The sequence below is a fragment of the Alligator sinensis genome, unplaced genomic scaffold (assembly GCF_000455745.1).
Source record: "Alligator sinensis unplaced genomic scaffold, ASM45574v1 scaffold1140_1, whole genome shotgun sequence".
Taxonomy (NCBI): Eukaryota; Metazoa; Chordata; order Crocodylia; family Alligatoridae; genus Alligator; species Alligator sinensis.
This window is the reverse complement of record NW_005842441.1, coordinates 381,228-389,408: the sequence shown is the minus strand read 5'-3', so window position 1 is coordinate 389,408 and position 8,181 is coordinate 381,228.

Genomic DNA, 8,181 nt, shown 5'->3' with positions numbered 1-8,181 from the left:
CCCGCCGGCAGGGCCCCCCGCCCACATGGGGGGTGAGGGGGGGCGGGTGCAAGCAGCAACTGCCTGCAGAAGCAAGCAGCGCCTTCAGCAGTGGCCAATCACAGGGTGGGACACATGCCTTCCCTACGTGTGCCTTCCCTATGTGTCACCTATGCCAGTGTCCCCCGCACCATGCCTCCCCCTCACGTGCCTTCCCTATGCATCACCTATGCCAGTGTCCTTACTTACACCACCAGCACAGAAGTGTTGATTATTCAACATCAGTTGAGTGGACAGGGCATTGGGTGTGAATTCCTGACGTATATTTACCAAAACAACTGCTCCCAACTCAGTGAAGGACAAAGGACACGTGAAGGTCAGAAAAAATGCTTCAAGGATACCCTCAAGGTGAATATTAAGAAGTGTGGCATTGACATCACAAATTGGGAAAAACTAACCTGGGACAGGGATACATAGCAATACCTTGCTAGAAAAGGTACATCTTATTTTGAGAAAAACTGTCTCATCCTGAAGCCAGAAAAACAAAAGAAGTGGAAGGAAAGAAAACAAGACCAAGAAACCTGCAGTTCAACCCTCCCTTTAACCACCACCTGTGGCATCAACCAGAGAGTCTGCGGCTCTAGGTTCAGTCTTCTTAGCCATCCAGATACTCATCTACAATCCCTTACTTGACCCATGGGAGTGATCATCCTTTACCATGAGGGATCACCACCACTGCCAACCAATATATATATGTGCCATTACGCAAATACTGTCCATAGACATTTGGCTATATAAAAACTAGAACTATCCTCTGCTTACGTGCTTTAGATGCACATGCAATAGAGCAAGCAGGTTGCAATTATGGATTTTATCCATTACGATGAATATTAGGAGTGTAGATATATTTTCTTTAGTGCCTTGTGTCATATAATCTCTTTCCAGAACTAAATCATAAATGGAAAAGGGCTAAAACTCCTAAAAGCTAAAGTATATCAGAACCCTAACCTGTAGTTACAGTAGCACAGATCAGTATGTCTTGATGTAGAGATTATGGGAGTGCATGCTGTCAGAAGAACTGCTGCTATAAATATTGGATAGCTTCACACCTCCTAATTTTCGTTACTATTATTATTGAAAGTTGTAACCTTTCATTGTAAGGAGTTGTTGAAAGAAAAGAGGGACTCTTACTTTATTCTTCTACTCCTGTGCAAGTGTATGTGTGAAGGGTAGTTGGAGACTGGAAAATAACATTGATTGATCTCTCTTCAGGTGTCTGGACTGTTTTCTGTGGTGAAAATCATAGTCCGCAAATGTCATTACCCGTCAAGCTCTTGCCAGGCTTCATACTTTTATTTTCTTCAGATCTGTTTCTGTGTTCAACACTCAACTTGCCAATTGTAGGTACGCTTCTGGGGGAAGGGTAGAACAAGAATGCAGTATTACTGAAAGCGAAGCCCAGGGATATGCAGGGAAACTGCTGGATTTTAGTCACAAACTATCAAATTCGAAATGTAGCTAATTATGTGTGGCACTGGACATGTGCAATGAGTTGCATCATAAGGCCGGTCTGGTAACACTCTCTCTCCAGGAATCTAAATCAGGTGGCAGGAAAGGATCAAATGGATGAGGTAGCAGAGTCACCAAGTAATTTAGGGGGTTGTGTTACACATCTACCTTCTGCACACTTCTGAGAATATGAGGAAAGAATACAGGTGCTGTTAGGTTTTCAATACTTATTGAGGAACTGTGTACAAAGATGAAAGCCTTAACTACACGTATTCATATTGCTCCTCTGGCAGGGTCCTAGTGGCTACAGCAATGAAAGACAAGCGAGGCTCCCCAGCCTTTTTTAAGGGATACTGCCCTATTTCTTTTATAGCACAATTTTGTAGTGTCAGGCTGTCAGATCTGAACTGGTGCATGGTTCTCTACCCAGGGCAAAAGCAAGGTCAGTTCTTCCGGCAGTGAGCTTTTCCAAGGTTGGACTTTGGCTTGGGGCCCACTCAGCTGACTTGGAATATGGTTCTAAGTACAAAATTGCACATTTTCTTTTCCCAGGCTCTTCGTCCATCTTTGTATTATTCTCTCTTGTTGATGTGCAAACCTTCTAACTACTGCTGAGCTTTCTTGCTGTTCCAATTAGATGAGCAGCAGAAATCCATAACAAGGGTTTAATATCCTTTTTTTGCATATGACTTATTCCAAAGCTTTTTAACAATCAATAAAGCATATGGTTGATTAAATTTCTTGCTTTTCTTGCCATCCATATTCTTAAGTTAAAAATCTAATTAGGGTGACTACTTTGTCTTTTATGGTAACTGCCAGTTCAACCCACTTCTACCTTCCCTTGATGGGTTTCAGACTTGGGACAGTGATCACAGTCTCCTTCTTATATGTAAAACTTACTTGTACAGAGAAGTTGTTTTTGCCTGTGCCTTCAAGGCTTTGGATTTTAATAGGTGATAAATTTCACTGCTATAACCACTCAGATGTGTGTTTTTAAAAGATGTTGAATGCCCATAACTGCCAGACTCTACCTCATGATTATATGGAATAAGATTACTTAATTACAAGTTTTCAGTAAGACAATTTCTCAATATCCCCTGGTGTGAGACTTCAGCAGTTCCATTTTTGCTTTATGTAGGAACTGAAGAACTGCAATATCAGATGGTCCAAATAATCCTGTTTTCCAACAGTGGCTAACATCAAACGTTGTAGAGGAAGGCAATAACCCTGGCACAACCTGCCTATATGAGACATTTCTTCCCAATCACTATCTCCATGATTGATTTACATTATGAAATCATAAAGTCTTACATCCTTCATCTCTGGTAACTGTGGATTTATCTAAACATCTAATCATCTGGAGAGTCCTGCTGAGTTCCCACCTGCCTTCTCATGTGGCTGATATTTCCACAGTTAATGCATTTTAAAACAGTGTTGCCTTTCCTCACTGTGACACTTGTTGTCTTCAGTTTGAATAGCCATCCCTTGGTTCTTCTTTTGGGATAGATGGTGAATCAGAGTACAGACACAGGGAGCCTACAGATGTTTAGGCAGCTTGCTGGGGAGGCATTGTAACTCATGGCAGTTTACACGAAGTGCCATGAGGTACAGCACCACTGAACCCAACAGGTGCTCTCCTCTTGGGTGGGGGAAACTCAAACCTTCCTGCACCAGCCCTAGGCAGCAGGTAGGGGCACTCCAGCAGCCTTCTAGGAGGCTACCGAATAGCCCCATCCCTGCCCTCCCACCCCAGCTCTGTCCATGGAAAAGCTAAGCTGGAAGCTGTGTGCTTCCCCTGTCAAGAAGCTGGTGTGGGGGTTGGGGAAGCCATGGCTGGGGTACTGGGGGGGGGGAGCTGTGCCAGGCCTGTGAGATGGAGGCTCCAGTCCTCCAACTCTCCACCAAAGTCTCTTGACAGCAGTAGCATGCAGCTACTAGCTCAACTTTGCCATGGCTGGAGCTAGGGCGGAGGAGGGGGTAAAGGAGCTCCCTCACTTTGCAGGCCCAGGCTGGCTCCCTCCAAGATCCCAACAGAGGTACATTCCCCCCACCCCTTTTCCCTCCCTTCCCTGCTACACAGGGAGGAGACTATCCTCTCTGTGACAGCCTGACAAAGACGCATGGGATGCAGGCAGAACCGGACAGCTTTTAACCCTCGCAGGGAACCTGAACAAAAATTCCCTAACATGCTCTGCTCTAGAGCGCCTTCAGCTAATAGCTAATTTAATGAGCATTAACCCTGATCTTTTCACTGCTTCCTTTCCTGTATTTTTTGGTCACTGGTCTCTGGATTTTTTTTCCTTCCTGATTTTTTTTTTTTTTTTTTTTTTTACTTGAAGAGGTTAGTGTCCTTCATTTTAGTTTGATTATGTATCATTTATGACTATAGTGGCATTTTCCCGTGTTCGGTATTAATGTGTAGCCACATTATTTATGTACTCTAACACTTTTTCTGTCTTATCTGAGCTAATCCAAATGTTTGCCCCTTTTCTCTAACCTATGTCAGTTCATACATTTTTTAAGCATCACCATCCCATTGCTCATTTATGAATCAAATGCAGCTAGTGTTGCAGTAGTTGCTTTGCTGAGTCTAAACCTTCCTTTTTCTTGTAGAAATGATTTGTATCTGTGAGGGTGAAAGTTCTTTAGGAAACTTTTATCAGTGGCTAATAATTCTCTATCACTAGAAAATGGTTTCACAGCAGAGTTGTACCTCATAGAGCTTCTGGCATTCTGTTCTTTGCTATTCTGTCTGAGCCATGGAATAGGAAGAATTAATTTTCAGCCTTGTCTTCTGCAGCAGAAGTGGGAAATAGGCAGGCAAAGTAGTAGTTAACTCAAAGCTCCATGTTAACTGAGGGAACTTCTCCCTGAGAGCCACAAAGTGCTCAAGTGCTGGGCAAGAGTCAGAAATGAGTTTTCTGTTTGAGGTACATAAGTAAGTTGATATATACAGTTGCTGTACTATTCATATGGGTGAACACTCAGAATAGAGACCAAAATCTTATTGTAAAGGATTGTAATGTGAATATAATATGTGTAGGCCTCAGTGGCCCTGCCCCTTGCTACTGATTGGCTGCGATGTCTCTCATTCGGCCCCACTCCTCACCACTGATTGGTGGAGAAGAATAGGACCGTATGACCAGAGATCCTGGTTTTCTCCAATAAAAAAACACAAATTCTCTGATAAAAAACTCATAAATTCTCTAATTAAACCCCCCAAATCTGTGATTTAAATGAAAGGCCACTACATACAGGGTGTTTATAAATTCCTTGTGCAACTTTAAACTTTAGTAAGTTCGGATGTACACATGATAGAAGCAAACTGTAAATGGTGATTGAAAGCATAATTCATTAAGTTTGAACACAATACAGCTCAAATTTCTAGACTTCAACATAATTGCCATCTTTCCTGAAACACCGTTCAGTCCAATTTTCCAACTCATAGAAAACATTTTCCAGTTGCTGCCAAGTGATTTAACGAATTGCATTTGGGATCCTCACCCTATACATAGCTTACACTACATTAAAAGACTTAATGAATTATGCTTTCAATCACCATTTACAGTTTGCTTCTATCATGTTTATATACAAAGTTGTTAAAGTTTAAAGTTGCACAAGGGCGTTATAAACACCCTGTATATAGGTATCAGTTGAACACAATGTTTTATTGATATATTTACAGTTGTAAAGCAATTTAGAAGACTACTAGTGCCTCAATCACTATAATAAAATACATTCTAAATACCTATATATTTTGGCATTTGATTTTCAGTTTTCATCATGGAAAATCAGAGCTCCAGCTGCACCCACACCCACACCCACCCCACAGGGCCTCCTCCCAGCCCTGCCAGTGCCCCTCATCCCTGATCTGCAGCCACCTACCCCCCAGCCCTGCCAGATGGGGGACCCAGCTAGCCACCAGGCCCCTGCAAGCTTCACTTGCCTCAACGGCTCCAGGAGGGAAAGCAAGCCTGATCCAAGCCGTGGCTGACTAAGAATCTCAGGCCCCGCCCCTTCCCCCTCCCATCCTGCCCATTGGGACAGGGTTTAGGGTTTGCTGCCCTGTGTTCAAGAAGCTCTTGAGGCTGGAACTCTGCCAGCCTGTGGACAGCTCATTGCAAAAGTGAAAAATCTGCAGGTTTCTGTGTTAAAATGAAAAATCTGCATTTTTCTTCTCTGTTGAAAAGGAAAATCCACATTTTTTTAATGTTTTTCCATGGGAAATGGAAAACCAGGATCCCTGGATATGATGGACAGCCCTCGCAGCCAATCAGTGGTGAGGGCCAGGGGTAGCAGCCATCTTACTATGCTGGCATCCCCCTTCCACCTTCCCAGTGAGCCATGTGGCCAGGCCACACTGGTCATGAGGAGGGAGCCAGCATTTCATTTTTCAGAGGTTTTTATTTGGGGGGGAGCCTGCCAAAAGTGCACAGCCTGTGTTTTTTTGCAGATCCCACCCAAGATCGCAGTTTCCATTAAAAATTGCAAAACGGCTCTTTTGGTGGGTCCCTAAGTATGAACAGGAGGAGGTACCGGGACAGTGTGCAGAGCTGTGCTGTTAATTTGGACAACAACTCCCAGAAACTCCCAGGGGCTTGGGGTAAGGAAAAAAGAGAGAGGAAGCTTGAGACTTGAGTAAGGGGAAGAGAGCAGCATGCACATGGGACCTGGTCAGCCCTACACAGAGGAATGCACAGTGAAGCTGGAGAACTCACTGGCTCAGTCAGCCAGGACTGTGAACTGAAGGAGCTGAGCTCAGACTTGGGGGCAGCTGCAGGCTGCTGTTTGAGCTCTGTAGTGATTTAAAAGCTTGTTTGGGGACACTTCCAGAAGTGCAGGGAGGGGGAGGGATTTAAGGGCTGTTACAGATTGTCACAGGAGCACAAGGGCAGTGGATCGCAGCTCTGCCCCTGCCCTGGCATTGGCTCCACGCTGTCACTGCCCCAAGATCCCAGGGTCTCCCCAGAGCCACCCACCCATCTCGCTCCTAGCCATGGCCCCATCCCAGCTGCCCATATGCATACCCTGCCTGTGCAGGTCCATCCCCTAGTGGTGGGTGCAGGGTGGATCAGCCAGGGTGCCCAGGCAGTGGGGCTGGATCCTGCAGCAGCAGCCAGAAGGAGCTGCTGCTGCAGAGGCTTCTGGGAAATGAAGTCCACCACAGGCCAGATGCAGCCGGTGGGTCAGATTTTGTCCATCCCTGCCCTGTGATTTTTCCATATAAAAGTGGGAACTCCCCCTTGCTTCTTGTGCCAGCTTTTGGGGCTGCAGGGTTGGGACAGGATATCTTATTGCTGTTGGGCTGGGATGGCCTATTCTACTGCTTGACAGGCAATAATTAAATCAACATGGTTATTGGATTAACGTTTGCTCTCTGACGGAGAATGCAAAATCACTTCCTCCTCCCCCTTCAGGAATTAAAATCAGAATCAATTTCTAATGGGGAGAATGCAAAGCACTTCTCCTGTCTCAGTGAGCACAGATTGAAGAGAGGGAGGGGCTAGCAGGAATTGTTAATTTAAAATCTTTCTCCAGATCACTTGCATCATGGTATTGAGGCATCAAGTAGTGTACTTTTTTTTTTTTTTACAACATGACAGGAAGGAGAAAAGAGTCTAACCTTGGTAATGGGTTTGGGGCTTGGGGGAGGAAGAGGAAGGTTTTTCAAGTCAATAGATGCAATTTCACTAATTTGTAATTGTCTCAGCCCTAACTTGTTATCTTTCTGAAACACTTGACATTGACAAGGCATCAGTGAATATTTTGTCTGAATATATCTCAGCAGCAGTGTTTGGATTTGCTGAGGAGAATGGACTCCTTTAGACAATGGTTTTATATGGATCTTCTCTCTGCTGGGGATTTACCAGATGGATGTTTGTGAGATGTAGGACAAAGTTATACATGTACCTGCCTCCATCAGTTAATTCACATGAACCTTGACATATGGCTAACTCTACTTGTCTCTCGACTTTTCCCTGCAAGGCAAAGAGAGAGTCCACAAGAGAGTATTTTTGTGTTGCGCTGTGACCATGTGGAAAATCCTTGATTTTTCAATTACTCTTCTTTTTACAGGTGTCCCTGGAGCACTTGAAAAGGTTAAAAAATAAAACATGTATGCTCCTGAGTTAGAACTAAGAGGGACTTCCCAAACGCTAACTGATAAGAAAATCCTATTGCCCATCAGTATGGGGATGTCCTGTTGCTGGTACAAACCTGGTCTGTGTGGTCTGTAGTGCTCTAATGCTTGCCTAGGTGTGCCAGTGCAATAGCAATAAGGAATATGACTGGATAGAAGGGCTCAGTCCAACTATACTTCTAAGTGAGTAGTTGAAGTTCTGAAAAAGTAAGCTGTCACCACATTTTGCTGCAGTATATAGGGCATGTCTACACATCCATTAATTCACCTTAGATACTGCACATTTAGTTCAGTACTTCCTTAATAAAATACTAACTAAATGTGCAGTACCTAGAGTTACTCATAGCACTGGCACATGGTTATTTAGTGACGGTTACCACTAAATACCATTGTGCATTAGCCTAATAACACTGTGAAGTAGGCTATTAGCATGGTTTTTGCCATGACGCCTACTGCGCAGTGTTATTAGGCTAATGCGCAGTAAGGGTCTCATGTAGAAGGGCCCATAGTGTGCTACCTTGCTGTTGTAACATGACCACTTCTACATTTGAAGA